Genomic DNA, 23,538 nt, shown 5'->3' on the forward strand with positions numbered 1-23,538 from the left:
CTTTCCTCTCTTTCCACCTCTCTCTTCTTCTCTTTTTTCCGTCTTGCTTCTTCTCTTCCCGTTTTCTCTCTCTCTTCCATCTCATTCTCATCCCCCCTCCTTTCACTCCCCACTCTTATTCGTTCTTCTTCGTCCCCCGTACTGTGGTTATGTGTTATCTGTATGGCTCAATTTCCTCTCTCACTGATACTCCCTGAGTCAGTCGCTTTCATTTTTATGATAATCCAGCGACACCACTGGACTGCCAAATCGTTTTTACTGCTTTCTCCCTTCTTTTCTCCTCTCTCTCTTTTTCTCTTTTTTTTATTTTTTTTATTTTTTGCTTTTTCCCCCTACTGGTTTATCTCTTTTCCTTGGGGCTTTATTTGGCTGTCTGTAATTAAATGTCATTTCCAGCTCTGCCGCCTTTTCCCCATATTTTTCAGAGGGAAAGAAAAAAAGTGACTTATTTTATTATGTGATCATTGTCAAAATAGAATGGATGGATACATCCTTGCTCTGTATCTGTAGGATCCATCCCCAGTGGAACCCTATTCCCTTTATGGTACACTACTTTTGACCAATGCTTATAGATATGGTACCATTTTGGAACCCAGTGTCTTTGTCACATGGAACATCCCTTGGAAGTACACTGAATCAAACCCTACCAGCCGTATGGGGTGAAAACCATATCATTCTTCATTTCTGAAAGCTTCTTTTATTTGTTTGAATGAAAACAGTCTCTATCATCCAGTGTGTGACCTGTGCAGTATTGTAGCCTCAATTTCAAATTATACCAATTGCCATGGTAATAAGATTGTTTAATCTTACATAGGCCTATGCAGGCAGCTAGCTACCAGAAGTACACGCATCAGGACTTACACATCTTGGCCAGTAACATTTGTGAGCTTAATTTTATATCCCATGGAGTGTACAAATTATGTAATATAACTGTGTGGTTTAAGTAAGTCTATTCAAAAACGGATCTGACGGCATGAAGAAATAACAAAGAGTTATCCAAGCCAGAGATAAAAATTGATGAGATATGCAATCAATGAGATATGCAAGCCAGCAATATTAATTGATTTGATATGCAATCAATGACATGTGCAGAGATATGCAAGCCAGCGATATAAATTGATTTGATATGCAATCGATGATATATACAGAGCTATGCAAGCCCGAGATATAAATCGATGAGATGTCAAATTTAAGTATCACAGAATTAAATCAAATAGGCAAATTTACCTTACATTTTATGCGATTGAAAACATTTTAAAAGTCTCATTCTTAAATTACAAGATATAACTAATTAAATGTATAGACAAAGAGGCCTGCTTTGGCCAAGGGTATGTTGGTAGCTTACAAGAGAAACATTTCTTTCAATGATACTGGACACAGCAGTAGGAGACTTGTAACTTATTTTGTATATAAGATATTATTACTTTTACAACCTAAAATCTGACCTGTTTATATTCAAATAAATGTTTGTACAGTTCATGTGAAATGTAGTGTAATGGTTATATCAGACACAAGTGTCCTCTCAAGTTATCTGACAGAATGAAATACTGTACCTTTCATACTAGGTAGATTTATGTTGGTGTCTCGATTCATTATACACCTCATAACCTAATGGATTATTAAAAAAAAAAATTCTCCCATTAAAGCAACATTAGATATTGCAAATAGCAAAGAGAGTTGAAATATAGCTGTGAAATGGGAAAGTCTGATTCCTGAAAGTGGATGCAAACTAAGAAATCTAAACTCTGGCAAGCAAAGTGTTCATCGCTAGTGGTTGTGTGGTGGTCTGTGCAGAGGTGTGTGTGTGTGGGTGGGTGTGGGAGGGAGGGGGAATATCCATTTGACTCCTGTCACTGACAGCAGATCAATGGCAGATGAGAGGCCAGAGGGAGGGATAGAAATGAATTGATTGTCACAAATAAAACTCCAATTAAACAAACGAACAGCCTGGCCAGTAGAGAGCCCGAAGACAGTCTGCACTCATTCTCCTACTATCACTCCTCTGGGAAAGAGAGAGACATAGACACACTTATCCTCATATTACTCCTCTGGGAGAGAGAACCACGTCACGGTGGGCAAGCAGGCCACATCCTTTGGCCACACACACAAACACACACTATCACTTTCTAGGAGGAGGATAGGTTTTAAATTATAAATGTGAGAGTGAGTGAACTGTAGATTGAGGATCTAACCATCAGAGTGGTCAGCTCATTGATCCAAAGCTTCCTAACGATGAAAAGAGATCTTAATCCTAACAGTCATTGACAGATCAGAAGTCAATTTCAGCTGACACCCTAACCCGCTGGCATTTAAAGAGTGAGTATGAACCTACTCTCCTTCTACTTCATCGAACATGCTCTGGCTTTCAAATCACTGCTCTCAAATCATATGGTTCCAAATGGAAACATATTCCCTATAGAGTGCACTATTCATGACCAGGATCCTGAAAAGACCCAGGGAAAATAGAGCACTACAGAGGGAAGAGTGTGCTATTTGGTGACAGAGCCTCCCTCCTCTTTGTATGCACTTAGATGGGCTGCCCTGCGCACTTCTCTCCTAAACGGTGTGTTAAGATGCTTTTTGCTCATAAGCCTAGCAAATTAAGTTTAAGAATTATTCATGTTTCCCCCTGGAGAAGGCACACATTCTTGCTCTTCTTTCTCATCTCATCTCGCCTCTTCTGTAATAACATTTTGCCCCGCATTCCCTCTTTTGCTATGTCTTATAATCCAATTGTTTTCATGGTAAATTGCCTGCCTGCATATGTATACAAGATTTTACTGGAAAAATCACTCCATCTTTATATTCCCATATCCCAAAAAAGGAAACTTTACACATAATTTGGAGAGATAAGTGGGGGTGGTATATTGTGTCTTAGCTATGAAAGGTAACTGTCTTGCCATTGTAGCTCCAGTGCAGAATATTGTGCTAAGCTTCAATGGAGCTGTCACTTAGTCTTGAGAGTGAGATTATTGGGTTGATTTGAAGCACGTTGTAAAGACATCATCTGTCAGAGAAAAGGGAAAGATCACTTTACTCTGTTTCATGATTACTATCTGAGGCAGTCAAGACTATATTTGTCAGCTTTTCCAGTGTTGGCCTGCAGTACTTGAAAATGAGTGTGTATTTACGTAGCTAATGTAGCTTTATCTGCCCCCTCTGTTCTACATTTTCCAGTCGGTGATAAGTAGGGATACTGTGTACTTACATAGGCAAACTGTGTCTTAATATCAATGAACATATTTAACATATAGGTACTGTAAATGTATACCTCCACAATGTATATTAATTGTGCTGCTTTATTTATTCATTTGATCGTGCATAGACCTCTCTTCAACCACCAGCAATGATTTCCAAGGAAAGATATCTGCCTTTTGTCTTTCTTGTTAGTCAACACTAGCCACAGAGTTACAACTGAAACAAACTCTCTTGCTGTTTTCTGCCGGGTTTGAAGCAACATTGCTGATTCCATACTTCCATCCATGGCACCTGACCTCACTGTGTGATTTCCTGGCATGTGGCTAATTTGCTAAAACATCATCTCCTCCCCATTTGAGAAAAGCCTTTTTACCCTTTCCTAGCCCCTACCCAGTGTTTGTCTTTCTTTGGAGAGAGAAACAAATTCAGTCACCCACATCCTTCTTTATACTAACCTTTAACCTATTTGTGTCTTAGATTCAAGATTGTCAGTCAGCCCAATACAATGGATATTATTCATAGTCTCAATAACATTTAGAAAGACATATAGCACATTTAGGTAGCATTAGTTTTTCCAATAACGTTTTAAAATGTTTACATGAAGTCTAGTCATTATTCTGCCAGGCAGAAACATATAGTCAGGAGAACTGTTCCAAGTGGTCACAACAAGGGTGTCAGTCACAAATACTTTGTTATATTCATTCATGTTTGCTACTTTCTTGGCTCACTTGAAATGTCAAGGACTCTAGTGAAGTAAACAAAATTTAAAAGAACATTTGGACTTTCAAGTTTAAAACAAGTATGAATACAACATAAATTACCATTTGCATGACAAACAGTCATTAACCAACATTCCATAATTGTCCCAGTCCTTTTGATTTAAAATATGAGAAATGGCATCTTAAAAGTTAAAATTTTTTATACAATACCCAGGACAAGTCTTTCAGTTAAATTGATCATTACAAAAGAGATCATGTGTAATTACAGCAATGTGTGTTTGATTGAATTGTGTTGCATGAATGAACTCAGTCTAAAAGATTCTGCAATGATCTCGTGTACATCAGCTAAGTCAGTGGACTAATTCAATATTTTGATGGGTGTGCAGTGTAATGTAAATCCTGCATTTGAATATCGTAGTTGTTTGTATCTGAATGATTACAGTGACCCCTTCAGCTCCTGGTGGTCTTAATTCAGAGTTCAATATCTGCTGGCGTGATGATCATGTAAAATGTCACACTGACATAAACATACACACCACAGAGCCTCTGCATAACACCATGCTGTCAGAACTTGATAATTAGCTCTAATAATGCTGCGTTGCTCAGTCTGACAGATGGCAACCCACAGTTACCTGTTGACACTGCCGACATTGCTGTCAGGGAATGTTAACTACTGCATCCTTATCAATAGACTCAACAATATTGGGTTGTCAGAGGACCTTTTATTCTGGTTTCAAAAACGATTTCTCTGATCAAACAAAGTGTCAAATCTGAGGACCTCTTGCTACTTTATGCAGATAGGCTTCTGTCACTTTTATTATTTTTGACGCTGATGGGTGTGCCTGTCAAATTATTTGACAGGCAGGCGGGACTTCCTGTGTGGTAGGGTGGAACTTCCTGTGTGACCTATGATAGGGCAGGTCTTCCGTAATGACCAGGCGGAACTTCCGATATGACGTATGATAGGGCAGAACTTCCGTTATGACATATGCATGTCCAGTGAATGAAATATGACAGGGTGTGGTTTGACTATGATGCAAAGGGCATGCATTGGGCATGAAAAAGTATGTTATTTATGATTGTTTGTTTTGTTAATGGATGTTTGATGTTTTACAATGTGTGTCTGGGTCCTCACTTGTTAAATTCATAGCATTTGATGTTACAGTAAATGTTATAACAGACAGTTTTTGATGCAATGCAGCGTTTCATGTTCTATAATGTGGTTGTGATCCAACAAGATCTGTTCCCACGATTGATGTTAGGTTGTAAATATAATAAACAACCATTTGTCGGACTGTTATTGTTTTATTCCAATGCTTTGGTGTATTTAAACCATGCAGAATGCTGTGCTATTCATTCAGACTTGCCTGAGTAAACTTGTGTACTTATTACAAGCCATGGAGGGTTGTGTAGCAAACAATTTTGAGAATGAAACCCTGTAGAAAGCTAGCAGCATAATTGCGGCTCAGGAGGTCGCCAAGAGTGTAACGAAGATGTGACCAGGATGTCACCCCTGAAACCAATATGGGTTTAATATGGGTTTGAATTCATCAACTTCACCAGGATAAGTTGTCAGCGAGAAGACGGGCAAATTGGTAGATACATTGTCAAACCCTTTTCTACTGGAAGTCACATTTTATGCATTGTCTGAAGGCAAAATGTAAAAGCAGGGTGTTACTGAACAAATTAATTGTAATACTCATTTATGACAGTATGTTTCAGAAAGTGTTTTATTTTGGCCCAAAGCCGGGAACACCTAATACAATAGATGTGTTCTTCAAAGTAATTGAAGGATTGAAACAGTATGACTGTTAGATTGGAGCTATTCCAATCTAACAGCTGTTGGTGGTTTAGCCCTGCATTTGGGTGACTGAGACGTACCACCACTGATGTCTTGTCTAAAGCTGAGGTGTGTTACCCCTCTAAAGCAGCTATAAAAACAGAAACCCTGACTATGACCATCACGCTGCTGACAGAATTTTTGAAACATGTCTTAAGAATACAACCAACGAGAACTTGAGGGACATAAGATGGAGGACTGGTTATGTGAAGCCTTTAATGACAATGCAGAGTCCGGCTTTACTGACCCATACCAAAATGTATTGTCTCAGCCGTCTTTATAACCAAAAAACTACCACTGGTTTGACCAGTGTAGTGCAGGAGCTAATACCTATTATTCAAACATACCAGCAAAATCCCTACAAGGGTTATAATGAAACAGAAAACAGTCTTACAACCCCAGCTTTAAAGGTCATCAAGGCAACATTGGGTCTTATCCCAGAAGCTATCATTGTGACTATTTTCCAGAAAGCATGCATTGAGTGTGAATAATGCATAATACATTCAATGTACATTTGCACAATTTAATGTATCCATTTATAGGCACTACAACACATTTTTAATATTTAAGATAATAATTTTTATTCATACCATATTCCCATTTCTACATAATCTGAAATTGCTTCTAGTCACTATTGTTATGTATATATATTTTTTTGTTAGTTATTATTATAATTACTGTGTAGATGCCACATGCCATGTCACAATAATTTCATTTGTCAGAATGACACTTTATTCTGTGCATCTGACAATAAAAGACTGACTTTGATGGAGGACAGATTTGTGGAGCGCTTATGATATCGTGAGCACATGCACACATTGATCAGGTTTTGATATAAAAGCCTGAAGCGCCATTAATGTTGCCTTTGGCTTCTTGGTTGTCTCTCTGACCCTTGTCCTCCATTCCCTGTCATCCAGTTTGGAAGAATTTCCGTATCTATGCAAGGTCCCGATGGTTCCATACGCCTTACGTTTCTTAATAATGGTCTTAACTGTGCTCCAAGGGATGTACAATGCCTTTACAATCATTTTATATCCATCCCCTGCTTATCCACAACTTTATGTTGTAGATATTTTGAAAGTACTTTTCAACCAGTAGTGAATACTTTGCTTTGAATTGCACTACTAAGCAGTGGAGTCTCCTTTTGAAAAAATCTAAATCACAACACTTGACCACATATGGAAGCCAGTTACCTTGATTTGTGATATGGAAGGTGGTTGGTTATACCGCAGCAAGTTTGCAATTTAAGTGCTAAAAGGGATGTTCACTTCTCCAAACAGGGTACTTTACTGTTTTCATTTTAATAAATTCTAAAATATTTTTTTCAACACAATAATCACTTGGATATTGTGGGTTACTGTGTGTAAAAAAGCAGGGAAAAGTCTGATTCTATGTATTTTCATTTCAGGGTGTAAGTCAACAAAAGGTGAACATTTAGCAAAACATTTTATACCAATTGTATGTTTACATATGTAACTGATGTTTGCAATGAAGCTGTGGACTTAGGTGGCATTTCACAGATGTTCACAGATTTCCTACCCACCATAAATCTGAATGCATGTGCTTCTATTCTGAGATTTTTAGATTATATGTTATTCTGACATCACAAATAAAATACTGTTAAGCATGTGTTGCTTCTCTTTATTGACGAAAAGCTCAACGATGGCTAAACAGGTTATGAAAATGATTTACTATGACCCGACAAATCCCAGTGCTTAAAGAGGGGTTTGAAAGGAGCATATTTAGAGAAAAATCACAAAGCCAATGCCTGGCTAATGGCCCAGTATACCTACACCTACACATTTTCAAAGAAATAGTTATTGTTCATTATATAAATTCTCAATTTCAGTTAGATTTGGTCTACATGAATACTTAGTGTGGAAAATGATAACATGAAATGTATGTTAACATGTATAGATGTATTAACGTATAACATACACTCACCTAAAGGATTTTTAGGAACACCATACTAATACTGTGGTTGACCCCCTTTCGCCTTCAGAACTGCCTTAATTCTATGTGGCATTGATTCAACAAGGTGCTGAAAGCATTCTTTAGAAATGTTGGCCCATATTGATAGGATAGCATCTTGCAGTTGATGGAGATTTGTGGGATGCACATCCAGGGCACGAAGCTCCCGTTCCACCACATCCCAAAGATGCTCTATTGGGTTGAGATCTGGTGAGTGTGGGGGCCATTTCAGTACAGTGAACTCATTGTCATGTTCAAAAAAACAATTTGAAATTATTTGAGCTTTGTGACATGGTGCATTATCCTGCTGGAAGTAGCCATCAGAGGATGGTGGTCATAAAGGGTGGACATGGTCAGAAACAATGCTCAGGTAGGCCGTGGCATTTAAACAATGCCCAATTGGCACTAAGGGGCCTAAAGTGTGCCAAGAAAACATCCCCCACACCATTACAACACCACCAGCAGCCTGCACAGTGGTAACAAGGCATGATGGTTTCATGTTCTCATTCTGTTTACGCCAAATTCTGACTCTACCATCTGAATGTCTCAATAGAAATCGAGACTCATCAGACCAGGCTCTTCTATCAGCTTGAATCAGTCGGCCCATTCTCCTCTGACCTCTAGCATCAACAAGGCATTTTCGCCCACAGGACTGCCGCATACTGGATGTTCTCCCTTTTCACACCATTCTTTGTAAACCCTAGAAATGGTTGTGTGTGAAAATCCCAGTAACTGAGCAGATAGTGAAATACTCAGACCGGCCCGTCTGGCACCAACAACAATCATGCCACGCTCAAAATTGCTTAAATCACCTTTCTTTCCCATTCTGACATTCAGTTTGGAGTTCAGGAGATTGTCTTGACCAGGACCACACCCCTAAATACATTGAAGCAACTGCCATGTGATTGGTTGATTAGATAATTAATAAGAAATTGAACAGGTGTTCCTAATAATCCTGTAGGTGAGTGTATATAGATGTAAGTAAATACAATTGGATTGATGTGCTGAGATATAACAGCACTGTCAAGGCGAAGCATACATTTGAAGACATTAAAAGAAGAATTCGTAATATTGTTTTACCGGATTTACAAAAAAATTATTAAGTATAAAACATATTCAGCAAATCGCATTCAGCAATTCTGAATGCGATTTCACAAGAAAAACTGTTTATTGTGAAATGGCATGGTTGGCCTGAGAAATTCAAACGTAGCATCGGAACAAGTCCTTACATAAGCTGTAAGCTGAAATCATAAAGATTGAAACAAAAAAGGATTGAAATGTTTCACTCTATGTGCAATGAATCTAGAATATATAACTTTTTTATTTGATTTACAGAAGAAAATGATATTTTCCACAATACTCAATGTTTTTGAGATGCACCTGTACTACTATAAAGGTTTCGCTGGACCACGTCTTTCACAACGATTGCGGTCATCATGGGTTTTTACATATAGGTGCCTATTAATTAATCGAAACATATACACTACCACTCCAAACGTTGGGTGCAAAATGTCCTATATTTCCTTGAAAACATGCAAGATGTCACGGCTGGCTCTCCACCTGTCCAGTTTCTAACCTAGCACACCCTTCCCATCACCTGCACCTGTTCCTCATTACAATCCAACACAACCGGACTCCATCAGCTCATCACCTGCCCCATATATGTCACCCACATTCTTTAGTCCTTTGTCAGATTGTATCAACCGTTGTGTAGCGCTGCCACTCAACACTTACGTCTAGTCTGTTTTTGTAAAGAGCCAAGTAGTGTCCTGTCAAGTCTGTCTGTCTGTCGCGTACTGCCAACTGTTTTGTGTGTCATTAAAACCCATCCACATGCATCTGTATCCATCTCCCTTGCCTCTGTTAGTTACACATGAAATTAGTTTGAATAGGAAATATAGCAAAATGATTAGGAAATATAGGAATTGACAAGGTTAGAAAGAATGATTTTTAATTGAAATAATATTTGTGTACTTAAAACTTTTGATTCGTCAAAGAATCCTCCATTGCCAGCAATTACAGCATTGCAGACCTTTGGCATTCTTAATTGTCATTTAGGTACCAAAAGGTCAAGCTGCTCCCACAACAGGTTTGAGATCCGGTGAGTGTGGTGGCCTCTCCATTATAGACAGAACACCAGTTGACTGCTTCTTCTCTAAATAGTCCAATCAAACATTGTGTGAGACATGGCTTTTTCTTTGCAACACAGTCTAGAAGGCTGCTGCTGTTTTGCAGGGACTGTTTAATGAAGCTGCCAGTTGAGGACCTGTGAAGCATCTGTTTCTCAAACTAAACACTAATGTATTTGTCCTCTTGCTCTATTGTGCATCGAAGCCTCCCATTCCTTTTTCTATTCTGGTTAGAGACAGTTTGCGCAATTCTGTGAAGGGTGTAGTACACAGCAGAACAGAACAAGAATAGGCTGACGAGTTTCAGAAGAAAGTCAACTAATCGAAAGAAGGCTAGTTTTATTACTTCTTTAATCAGCGCAATAGTTTTCTGCTGTGCAAACATTATTGCAAAATATTTTTTTATGATCAATTAGCCTTTTACAATGATAAACTTGGATTAGCAAACACCATTGGAACACAGGAGTAATGGTTGTTGATAATGGGTCTCTGTATACCTATGGAGATGTTCCATAAAAATCAGCCATTTCCGAGTACAATAGTAATTTACAACATTAACAACGTCTAAACTGTACTTCTGCTGAATTTGATGTTATTTCAATGGACAAAATATTTACCTTTAAAAAAAAAAAAAAAGGACATTTTTAAGTGACCCCAGAAATATGAATGATAGTGTAAGTGTCCTGTGTACAGTTATTTAAGCTGATGATTAATAATGTTGATCCCACAACAGGTACAGTGGGGAGAACAAGTATTTGATACACTGCCGATTTAGCAGGTTTTCCTACTTACAAAGCATGTAGAGGTCTGTAATTTGTATCATAGGTACACTTCAATCTAAAACAAAAATCCAGAAAATCACATTGTATGATTTTTAAATAATTAATTAGTATTTTATTGCATGACATGAGTATTTGATCCGGCTCTCACAGTTAGTTTTTCTTTAAGAAGCCCTCCTGTTCTCCACTCATTACCTGTATTAACTGCAACTGTTTGAACTCGTTACCTGTATAAAAGACACCTGTCCACATACTCAAACCGACTCCAACCTCTCCACAATGGCCAAGACCAGAGAGCTGTGTAGGGACATCAGGGATAAAATTGTAGACCTGCACAAGGCTGGGATGGGCTACAGGACAATAGGCAAGCAGCTTGGTGAGAAGGCAACAACTGTTGGCGCAATTATTAGAAAATGGAAGACCACAAAATGTCTTCTGTGTCCTGCCCCTGTGTCCTTGGCCTTGTGCTTAGTGTCATTGTCATACTGGAAAGTCCACGAGTGTCCCATGCACAGCTTTCGTGCAGAAGAATGCAAATTGTCTGCCAGTATTTTCTGATAACATGCTGCAGTAAGGGCTTCTTTCTGGCAACTTGACCATGCAGCTCATTTTTGTTCAAGTATCATTGTATTGTGCTCCTAGAAACAACCAAACTGTCTTTTTCCAGAGCAGCCTGTATTTCTCCTGAGGTTACCTGTGGGTTTTTCTTTGTCTCCCGAACAATTCTTCTGGCAGTTTTGGTTGAAATCTTTCTTGGTCTACCTGACCTTGGCTTAGTATCAAGAAACCCCCGAATTTTCCACTTCTTAAGTGATTGAACAGTACTGACTGGCATTTGCAAGGCTTTGGATATATTTGCGTATGCTTTTCCATCTTTATAAAGTTCCATTCCCTTGTTTCGCAGGTCTTTTGACAGTTCTTTTTTTCTCCCCATGTCTCAGTATCTAGCCTGCTCAGTGCATCCACGTGAAAGCTAATAAACTCATTGACTATTTATGCGCAGACACTAATTGCAATTTAAAAAGCCACAGGTGTGGGAAATTCACCTTTAATTTCCATTTTCACCTGTATGTGTCACCTTGTTTGTCTGAAACAAGGCCAAAAATTCAAGGGTATGTACACTTTTGATCAGGGCCATTTGGGTGATTTCTGTCATCATAATGATTTAAAAAGAAGCCAAACAACTATGTGATAATAAATGGCTTCATATGATCACTATGCTTAAATAAAACAGTTTTTTGCATGACCAGTCATATTTTCTATATCAATGCCAACATTTCACAAATTCTGCCAGGGTATGCACACTTATGAGCACAACTATATACCCATTATATTATTTTCAGCAGCTGTTCAGTGCAGGCCTATACTGTGTATTTTATATACCTCTTAAACATATTTTTATGTTATTTGTTTTTATTCATTTATTTATTTGGCACACACTCTTATTGTGTAGTAATGAAAAAGAATCTGTCAGCAATTTCCTTTTGGCTCTTCTGTCCATCTCTGTAAGATACAGTAAGTTGGAATGATCAGTTAGTTGGCCTGAATGAGCTAGTGTGGTATTATACTGTTTGCAAGTTATAGATAGGATTTACATATTTATTATTACAATGTTCTGTTCAACTGTCTGAATTAAATTCACTGTAGACTACAGCAATGAACTTAATCACCAAGCCACAAGCTAATGTTATGTCATTCAAACCAACTACTGTAGCTTGTTGATAAACAAACGTGGACATTATGAGGGGTAAATTGTAAGATTATCACATTTATTATAAAAGGTTTGGTTAGTTGGACAGCAAACTTACCTCGCTAGCATGGTAAAATTAACTAAGTAGATTTTAAGTTTGTGCATGCATGCTCTGCCTCTCACAATCATAGACGCACGCGTTTCACACTGTGGTTTCTTCACTACTACGGGTAATGACTAGGACGCCCTCTAACAAAGCTGAAACATTATTAACTGCGACAGCAAATACGGTTCAGGCGGCAAGTAAAACTAAACAAAAGATGGGCAGTCAAGTCACGTTCTATTTTTTATTATATTGGTTATTTGTTCCATCCTCCGATTTAAAGAGTGCCGGAACACCGTTCTTGTCCGTTCCGCTCCAGTTTAACCCCTGATTTTAAGATACTCCTCATCACCTACAAGGCTCTCCATGTCCTTGCACCCTCTAACCTGTCCAACCTCCTTTACATACACACCCTATCTCATAGTCTGCTCCTCTGACACTGGATTTCTCATAATTCCAAGAACTAGACTGCGTACCGTGGGGAAATGGGCATTCTGTGTTGTGGCCCCTAAACTCTGTAACTCTCTCCCTTCAACCACCCCAACTCACATTCCATCATCACCTTTAAAAACGGAGTTGTTCATGCTGGTTTTTTCCCTCGGTGTAGTTTGAAACCTCAGTGGTGCTTCATAGATATGTTATCTTTTCTTTCCCTGATTTCTGGTTCTTGTTTTATTTCTGTTTTCTGCTGTACAGTGTCCTTGGAGTTTTCTTCAAATCCAATGTATTATAATTATTACTCCTGTTGTCTAAACTACTGGCAGTGTCAGTAGGATTCTTGAGCTGGCCCAATTCTCTGTGTATGGTAATGATCTTGCACTTGCTACTGGTAACTCCCTCATCCACCTTCATGTCGACACAACTATATGGCCCTTCACTGAAGACTTTGCTAACCACCCTACAACATAGAATTCTATATGGGATCTTTGATCTATACCTATTCCTTAATCCCCCCCCAAATAAATGAATTATTTTCAATCAGAGCCTGTCTCAACATGCCTTCCCCTCAAACATCCTTGTCCAGACTATGTCTGAGATGTTCACGTTGATACCCAAAAATATCTTGGTATATGGCTGGACAGCTCACTCATTTAATACCAATTTCACCAACCAGTTTAAACTTTAATCCAGAAAGGCACCCATCAAAAAATTACCATACTGCCAATCCATGCCACTAAAATACACTTCAAAAAATCAGAGGTAATTTACTCCCTTTGTCACCAGTGCCTCTTCAACACTCATTAATGTGACCAGGGATGTTGCTAGGCCTATTTTAGGGGGGTTTTAGCCACCCTAAAATATTAATTAGCCCTCCCTAAATGATATTTTCCCTGTGAATTATTTTTTTTGTCAACCGTCCCATCGCATCTAAACTTCTTACAAATTGTATAGAACTGTGTTCATTTGTCAGCATGCTCGGTTGAGTTTGATGCTTTGAACATAACTCGTTCATCTGAAAGGAGCTCCCTTCTGTAAATAGTGGCTAAAGTCTCCCTGCTAATAGGCCACCCCATTATTGGACGTTTCTAGTGGTCGGAGATGTTAGTCCTCTCAAGTTCAAAAAGTTAATCAATGCTAATCAATATACCCTTTCAGCTAGCTCACCAACATTTTTTATAAAAACGTATGGAAATTATTTTAGATAAGTTGCATTTCATGAAATTGATTTGCACGACAGACATGAGAGGAAATGGGCATGAGAATCTTAACACAACACATATGTGCTGACGCTGAACAACGGACAATAGATAAGATGTGGTGGCCATTACTGATAGGCCCCACACACCTTGTCCACACCTCTTGCTAGGAACTGTCCATATGACTGTCATAGTTTCTATCTATAGACCCATGGACCATAGGGGAAGTTGGAATATACCATACAAGCATATCATGTAGGAAAATGGTTGGCTACAATCATTGACCGCCTACTATGTGTATTGGCATAAAAGACTGTGTTAACTTGTAATAATTAGAGAGAAAATGAAAGAACTATGGAAGGTTAACATCGTAGCATCATGCTGAATAAAGATGGCTCTCCTCTGACTTCTGGTTGCATAAATTCTTTTCATGGATAAAAAATTGACAGAATCTAACAGACCAGGCGTCATGTAATATCAAAGTGATCAGTCTTTTTTCTTGACCGGAAGGCAATAAAGCTAGCTACAACTTTCTAGTAAACACTTCTGAGAAGGCTACGATCAGTCATTTGTAATATAAATAAAAAGCAATTATAATGTAATTCAACAAATACGTTTAGAAACATAATATGTATGTAGATGTTCATTTACTGTAAACTAGTTGACAAAGTATTTTGGCTACATAGAACATCAGTTTTTGTGCCTTTTGTTGGTGTTGGATGGATAAGGACAGAGTGGACTTAAAAAAATATATATTTGGATAGAATTTAAGTCATATTAGACCAGTGTCTAACACAAACAATGAACCAGGTATACTTTTAGCCAACCTTGATTTATTAAAAAAAAATTTTTTACACACATTGTTACTCTAAAAATACATGGTGAAAATATGTTTTGGGGAGTATCACCCCCATCCATGAATTTCTAGTGATGTTCCTGCATGTGACGTATACACTGCGTACAACTGGACATCGCTACATCCACAACCGCAGATTAACTGGTATAAACATATTTACAAGTCTGATTCACCAGCAATAACCTCCTCTACAGAAAATCTCTCCTTCTGGTCACTCCATAGGTATCATTGCATATAGCATATGGCAGTTGCCATACCTTGGACAACGTTTTCAAACCTCAAATAATGCTAAGAAAACAAATTCATATTCATTTTTCAACAACAACATACTAATGTTTTAACTTAGGAAGAGTTCAGAAATCTATATTTGGTGGAATAACCCAGATTTGTATACGTCTTGGAATGCTCTCCACCATTCTGTCACATTGCTGTTGGGTGACTTTATGCCACTCCTGGCACAAAAATTCAAGTAGTTCAGCTTTGTTTGATGGCTTGTAATCATCCATCTTCCTCTTGATCAAATTCCAGAGATTTTCAAAGGGGTTCAGGTCTGGGCTGGCCATGACAGGGTCTTGATCTAGTGGTCCTCCATCCACACCTTGATTGACCTGGCTGTGTGGCATGGAGCATTGCCCTGCTGGAAAAAACTATTCTCAAAGTTGGGGACCATTGTCAGAGCAGAAGGAAGCAGGTGTTCTTCCAAGATAATGTTGTACTTAGCTTGATTCATGCGTCCATCACAAAGACTAATCTGCCCAATTCCAGCCTTGCTGAAGCTTCCCCAGATCAACACCGATCCTCCACCAAATTTCACAGTGGGTGAGAGACACTGTGGCTGTAGGCCTCTCCAGGTCTCCGTCTAACCATTAGACGACCAGGTGTTGGGCAAAGCTGAACATTTTACTCGTCAGATAAGATTACCTTACTCCATTCCTCTACGGTCCAATCCTTATGATCTTTTGCAAACTTAAGCCTGGCTCTTCTTTGCTTCTCATTGATGAAGGGCTCTTTTCACGAGCCCTGCCCCTAGGGGCCTGTTTCGAACCATCCTCGCCGTGCACTTCACCCCAGCTGCTGTTTGCCATTCTTTTTGTTGGTCACTTGATGTCATCCTATGGTTATTGAGTGACATTTGAATGAGTTGACGATCATCTCGGTCAGTGGACAGACATTTTTGCCCTCTGCCAGTCTGTAGCTTTGTTGTCCCTACTGTCTGTTGCTTGACCTTGTTCTTATGAACCGCCATCTTTGAAATTTTCAGGATGGAAGCAACCAGACGCTCAGGGTATCCCTCTGCCAGTAATGCCAGAAATGAACCCTTCTTTTCCTCACTCAAAGCTTTTCTTTTTAACTCTTTTGTCATGCTGAATAGTTATTATTTTATTCAAATTACCCTTTGAGGAACTACTTGCACTGTTTTTGCCATCCAGCTGGTCCTATTGAAAGAGGATAGTGAAGACCACAGCAGTGGTTTTTATTTTTTTCCTCATTAAATTTGGTTCAGGTAATCACCTTATCAGTACCTCATTAAGTAAAATGAGGTTTGTCTGTGTTGGAATTTAACAGACACTGGAATGGAATGGCTGCCATACATGTAGAGATGCTGATTTAAGAAAAATTAGGAGTGGTCTCTTAATTTTTTCCAGAGCTGTATGTAGCTAACTGATAAACATCATTCCAGGTGGGAATACAAAGCAGAGGCTATAGCTAGTTTGAATTTAACACTGAACAATGAAACGCAAACAAAAATCAATTGATGGATTTTTCTCAAAAGCTTTCTCAAAAAGATGCATCTGAAATGCATTCAAGTGGAGCGATGTTGCAAGCCGTTGCTCCTGAGCTTCTGCCAGTGTCCCTCAGTCCAGCCATGCAGCTACAACAGAACCTGCATCTGCAGCTTCTGCCAGTGTCCCTCAGTCCAGCCATGCAGCTACAACAGAGCCTGCATCTGCAGCTTCTGCCAGTGTCCCCTCAGTCCAGCCATGCAGCTACAACAGAGCCTGCATCTGCAGCTTCTGCCAGTGTCCCCTCAGTCCAGCCATGCAGCTACAACAGAGCCTGTATCTGCAGCTTCTGCCAGTGTCCCATCAGGCCAGCCATGCAGCTACAACAGAGCCTGTATCTGCAGCTTCTGCCAGTGTCCCCTCAGTCCAGCCATGCAGTTCAACAGAGCCTGTATCTGCAGCTTCTGCCAGTGTCCCCTCAGTCCAGCCATGCAGCTACAACAGAGCATGTATCTGCAGCTTCTGCCAGTGTCCCCTCAGTCCAGCCATGCAGCTACAACAGAGCCTGTATCTGCAGCTTCTGCCAGTGACCCTCAGTCCAACGATGCAGCTACAACAGAACTGCATCTGCAGCTTCTGCCAGTGTCCCTCAGTCCAACAATGCAGCTACAACAGAACCTGCATCTGCAGCTTCTTCCATTGCCATGCGGCTACAACAGGGCCTGCATCTCTAGTTGAACAAAACAGCAACCGCAGTTGAGGTCAGGGACATATCAACACTTAAAACCGACTCGCCAACTCAACGTCGCCTTGGCCAGTATCCCTTTGAGGAATGGCAGACAATTTGTCTGCATTAATTATGACCAACATGAGTGGATTGAGTATTCGGTGTCTACGGACTCAATTTTCTGTTTCGCTTGCCGCCACTTTGGAGACAGGTATGGGGCTCACGCCTTAATTGATAGTGGATGTTCCTGTTGGAAGAACATTCAAGCTCAGATCAGAGGACATGCACTCAGTAAACAGGACATGGGTTCTGAAATAGCATGTGCAAATTTCAGTCAAGTCACAACACTGTACCTGTACGTTTTAATACATTAGTGTTGTTCTTTTTCAGCCTATATGAAAAGAAATTCCAATATAACTTTGCTATTAATTGCTATTAGCATTCATTAGAAAACAACATAATATGCTTATCTTTACAATTTACAAATTAATTACACAATGAAATAATCAGTGACATTTTATTTGGAAGGTTTCCCCATTAAGTGACGGTCATAACAGTAGTAGTGTATCTGTCAGAATGCTAGTAATAGGTATTACTATTAGTAATAGGCTAATTCAATGCGTTTATTTTCTTTCTGTGAATAGTTTGAACAAATGACTAATGAAAAGACCTCCGCTCTTTGTCCTTGGGGCAGAAATATGCGCAATAATAGATACGATGAAAGACGCTTTGATTAATGATAAGACCTCCACTCTTTGTCCATGGTGCTAAAATATGCACAATAATAGATACGATGAAATGCGTTTTCTCTCGCATATTACATGCCCACATTAGAGATTGTGAATGTGACAGAGTGCTATGTCTGTTAAAACAGTTTACAATAGACGTCATGTAACATTTGTCATGTGACATGAAAAAAAATCTAGAGGGAAAACCAAAAATATACAAATGGGGAATAGATTGACCCCAATAGATTGGCATATACAGCACATTTCACGTGATACATATCATAAACAAGTTGACAGTCTGTCCTTTTCTGCCCTGATGACAAAAAGTTGCCTTCTGGCTTAATGCAATTACAATTTGTATAATTGCAGAACCATTTACAGTGCCCTTCACTAACCATTTACAGTGCCCTTCACTGACCATTTACAGTGCCCTTCACTAATCATTTACAGTGCCCTTCACTAACCATTTACTGTGCCCTTCACTAACCATTTACAGTGCCCTTCACTAACCATTTACAGTGCCCTTCACTAACCATTTACAGTGCACCCTTTGTAAATAGGCACAAAATGGGCTGTGAAGTTTTTCTTTGTTTATCTTTTTGATTTGTTTTCATTCAAAATATTAACAAAAAGAGTAAAAGAAAAGTAAAACAATTAAAAGAAAAAATTACGAGGTCCACTCTTATGGACTTATCCACACTTATGGACTGTTTTTTAGTTCATTACACAGGTCTTCTTTGGGAATTATGTCGGGAACTGACATGGCCATGGCAAAACCTTGATTCTGTGAACAGAGAACCATTTATGTGATCATTTTGAGATGTGCTTCATTGTCTTGCTGGAAGATCCAACCAGAGCGTCCTGGCAGAGGCAGTCAGGTTTTGATTTAATATCTGTTGGTACTTGATGGAGTCTATGACACCATGTATCCTAACAAGTTGTCCAGGGCCCTTGGAAGGAAAACAGCCCCGCAACATAAAAGATCCACCACCATACCTTACAATGGGGATAGGTGCTTTACTACATGGCTATTTTTCTGTCTATGCCAAACCCATCTCTGATGTTTTTTCCAAAAATCTCTATTTTGGTCTCATCTAGCCATAGAACCAGGTCCCATTGACGTTTGGAATTCTGTAGGCTTTGAGTTTGTTGTTTGACAGAAAAGGCAACCCTCCCAAACAACATGTGGTTATGTAGGTGGTGTCTGATCATAGTTTTGGAGACTTTCTGGCCCCAAAACCCAACTGACGTCTGCAATTTTCCTGCAGTGATCCTTGGAGATTCTTCGGCCACTGAAACCATCCTCCTCACTCTGCGTGGGGCCAATATAGACACACGTTATCTTCCAGGCCGATTGTTAACATATCCAGTTGCTTTAAACTTCTTAATTATTGGCCTGATAGTGGAAATCGATATTTTCAACCATTGAGCTTTCTTATAGCCATTTCCTGATTTGTGCAGCTCAAAAACCCTTTGTTGTGCATTATTACTGTATTCTCAAATATTTTCCATAGTGATGGATGACAATAGGAATTTTGCCTAAGTGTCACCTCATATTTAAACCCCAGGGAAACAGCAAGTCAAGGCTGACCATTTAAGTGTTCCTAATCACTCAGGTGAACTTAAAAACATAGAAGAATGAATGGGAGATTTTACTCTTAAGGATTTCTATGGGTGACAAACATGTTTTGGAGAATTTATGCAATTCATGTATTTCTTGAAGGTAATTTCACTTTAATTAAAGGTAGATTTTTTTTATATTTTAAATGAAAGATCAAGAGGATAAACAACAAAATATTTTTTTACAAGCGGTGCCTCTTAGTGTGGGGTACTGTACTTTAGACAGTTTCACCTCCCTCCCATTGCATATTTAGTCTCATACAAAATTCTGTAATGTAGTGTCGCTGTTTAATAAAGGACGCTTTTACTCGTGGATCAATAATATTTTTACCTGTACTGACCAGTGCGTCCGCAGACATACATATTTTAGTGGTCTAATCAAGTTGACTCCTCTAAAGATTTGACACAGGACTTGATCATATATTACATTGTAGTATGGCATAACATAACCAGTATGTTTCCATTTCAATGTCTAAAAATCACTTCTGGCATCCAACTCATGTTTTGTCCACTCATAAAGGTGCATGCAGTCTCTCTGGAATTTGATGAGTGGAAAGAGACATCTCCTTCAAAAAGTGTGATGACATTTGGCAACACAAAGCCCGGAGACTATATCCTCGTTTTGGAATCAATGTCAGAAAAGCCTGTATCTGCAATTGCAACTGAAATGTATCACGTAAAATGTATATACTAAACAATTGAGGGCTCCCTAACTGTGTATTGTTTTGTCATTCTACAAAGTTCTGTCTATCAGAGTGTAGTGGCGTCAATGTGACTCTGTGATGTAGCTCTAACACCAGTTTGACCCCACTCTCCTTGACTGGGTGAGCTACAAGACCAACAGTGACTTAAAAGGATTTATGAAAAATATATAAATATAAATCGTTTTCATATTTCCTGTTATTCTACTTTAAACGTAACACTTGCATCACTTCACTCCTTAAAAAACTCGATAAATTTGCTAAGGTTGTTATGAAAATGATAATTGGTTCTCAATTGAGCTACCTGGTTATAAAATAAAATGTATCTACCCACTCCTTCCCCAGCTAACCGCACAATATGCGCTAGGCTGGAAGCTGTGACATCAAGGCAATAAAACTGATGCCCTGCTTGCTGAAGCACAGATTTCCACCACAGTCAACCCTTTGAAAAGAGCACCCTGCTAGGCAACTCTTGCCCTTTGCTGTCATATCCCCTTTGCTGTCATATCCCTCCCGTCGCCCAGTGAGACAGTCGCAGCTTTTCCCACAGCTTGAAGGACTGCAATGGTGCGCAATCCCCTTTGCAGCTGGTCTGCTGAGCAACAACATTGTTTGGGAGGAAGAGAGTAGTTGTGATTACCACCTGTTTCACCTTTGGCAGTAGGTAGCTAGCTAGCCTCTCTCTGTCAGTCTATTATTTGGCATGACACAATGGGGATGTGTGTTCTCACCGCATGCTCACCAGACCTCACTACGTTTTTTACTGCCTTTTTCAGCATCTGCGTAACTGTCCACTTGGGGTAGATGTATTAGCCTTACCAGGCAGCTAAGAATCTGCAATGGTAAGGTGACTTAGAATGCGGCTAGCCACAGATCTCCAGCCAGTATGAGCAGATGAAGGCTTCCAAACTAGTTCCACGTTTTAGATCATATACTTTGACATGTTTCAACAATTGTTTCCAATTGATTCTGCAGTGTTTTGGAGCTTCTGCTGCTCTTATCTCTGTGACCAGTTACACTGAAGAGATAGATTGTGTTCCTGCAAACGTTGAAAAACAGCAATCTTCTCTGCTTTCCATTGAAATTGACTTTGTCTAAGTCAGTGGTAACTGTGAAGGCAGGAAATAAATTGTTTGATATCAAGAAGCTTTATTTGTGAATCAGATAACTGGATGGGACACCTCTAAGGCAGCCAGTTGTTTTCCTATGGATCCATCATAGTATGTTGTGCTATAGAATACCAGAGCATTTGACACTGGATTGACCATTTTCCCCTCAGTTACAGCAGTCCAGACTCTTTCCCATGCAAACTTGCCCATGGTCCCAATTTCTGCCAAACATTGTAGTCCTGTATTTCCTGATCTCAAGGATCAGCTGAAGGTTACCTGGGTGCATACACACTCTGCTAAGTGAAGAGTTCCATTTAATGTTTGGATGTATGTCTTCTCCTTTTTCCTCTGGAACAAGGAGGGAACGGTCAAACCAATGCGTCCATCCTCAGAGCAGAGATTTCCTTTCTCCTTCAGAAACAGGTCATCTGAATTTGTGTCTATGGCAGAAGTCGAGGAAGGCTAGCCCAGCTGGTACGTCCTGCTACCATAATGTTTCCCATTGCAGACTAATAGCTAAGAAGTCACTCCGTCGAATATCGAATGCTAACACTCTGCTAGCTTATTACAGTCCAAGCTACGATGTGAAAAATGCATATTTAAATCTACCTGCACGAGACATTTCTGAGATTTTATTTAAATGCTTATGTCTACAAATTGCTAGCCCTTTTTGTTCTCTCCTTATCTCTGCACCTTGCACCATGAAGGGCAGGCTTATTTGAACGATTAGCTGGTGGTAGCCTAGTCACAGGAACAAGTGGTGATGCGCATCTTAATACTTCTTATGTTCAAGTTGAACCAATAGAAAATATACCTGACTCCATCTCAGTTCTGAACTGGAGTCAGTACTGTAACTGATCCTAGCCCAGTTTTGTTATACTGCATTTTCCACATATGCCTTGATTGACCACCTCAGGAAGCAGGGGAGGAAACAGCCTCCAGCCTACAATATTGAGGCTGTAGCAGACTCAGCATTTTATTAAGTTAATCTGTGTCCATATGACAAAGGACTTACCATGGACAATCAATGGCACCAATGTTGTGAAAAGAGCGCAACAGTGACTCCCCAAACCGACTAAAGGAAATTGGCATGCTACCCTGAGTCATCTCCCAATACTGTCACTACACCATCACGAATGGTGATCACAAGTGATGATCGAGGGTTAGGAACAGCAACTAATCAATATGCACCCAGCACAAGAATGACTCAGAGCTCCTAGGAATCTGCCCATCGCTATGTTGTTCAAAACACAACACTGTTGAACGAAAATGTATTAGTAAGGACTGAAGACAGGACCATGGCACTTAGCAATGGGCATATACAGTATGTGTTTTCTATGTTTTATCTCCCCGGTTCTGCAATCACTTCTTTCAGTGTTCTGCATGGCTGTCTTGGAGTTGGATTTTACAGTACCTTCTATGATGTGTCCAAATGAATTTGCCGATTGAAAGTTAATTTATGTTCATACCTCTGGTTTCCTGAAGGAGGCAAGGAGGTAAAATACCATGAGATGCAATAAAGAACGGACCTGAATCAGTTTGAATAGGCCCCCCTCCACTATAACACTCACACAGCCAGGGAACTCCATGCGTGTTACAAATCCACCAGTAACTCATTATCAGATCAATAGCCATTCATCAACATTTGTTTTTTAATTCATTCAGCCAGCACTCGATAGGCTTCTAGTGATTTCACCCTGATCAATTCACCTTAAAAGCTGGCTTCTGATGGTTCCTTAGCCTTATGTTAATGAACAAGAGAGATAAATACATACCGGTATATTAATTGAATCAGTTGCTATGTCCCATATAATCCTCAACCCCTTGACAGTCAAACCAAATGGGCCCAGGTAGAAAGTAGTGCACAATAGTTATAGTAATGTATACTGTAAAATGAATGAGTGAATACATCACCAGTCAGTATATCTACATCTGGGATGCAGCTGGGACATAGATTCATTAATTGAATGAGTGAATACAACACTGTCTGTATTGAGTAGTCTAGCT

General features: G+C 39.4%; 1 protein-coding gene across 2 annotated transcripts in view; it reads left to right on the forward strand.

Moving 5' to 3' along the window:
* Nucleotides 1–23,538, forward strand: part of LOC105006195 (neurexophilin-4) — a 104,970-nt gene that overhangs the window by 76,300 nt on the left and 5,132 nt on the right. The window contains exon 1 of one of the 2 annotated variants that reach the window (XM_020055283.2): nucleotides 21,662–22,005. The exons of the other annotated variant lie outside the window; for it this stretch is intronic. The gene's annotated coding sequence lies outside the window, so the exon portion shown is untranslated. Of the gene's footprint in view, nucleotides 1–21,661; nucleotides 22,006–23,538 lie in introns of those variants that run through there. 2 annotated transcript variants of the gene reach the window in all.

The sequence above is a fragment of the Esox lucius genome, chromosome 17 (genome assembly GCF_011004845.1).
Source record: "Esox lucius isolate fEsoLuc1 chromosome 17, fEsoLuc1.pri, whole genome shotgun sequence".
Taxonomy (NCBI): Eukaryota; Metazoa; Chordata; class Actinopteri; order Esociformes; family Esocidae; genus Esox; species Esox lucius.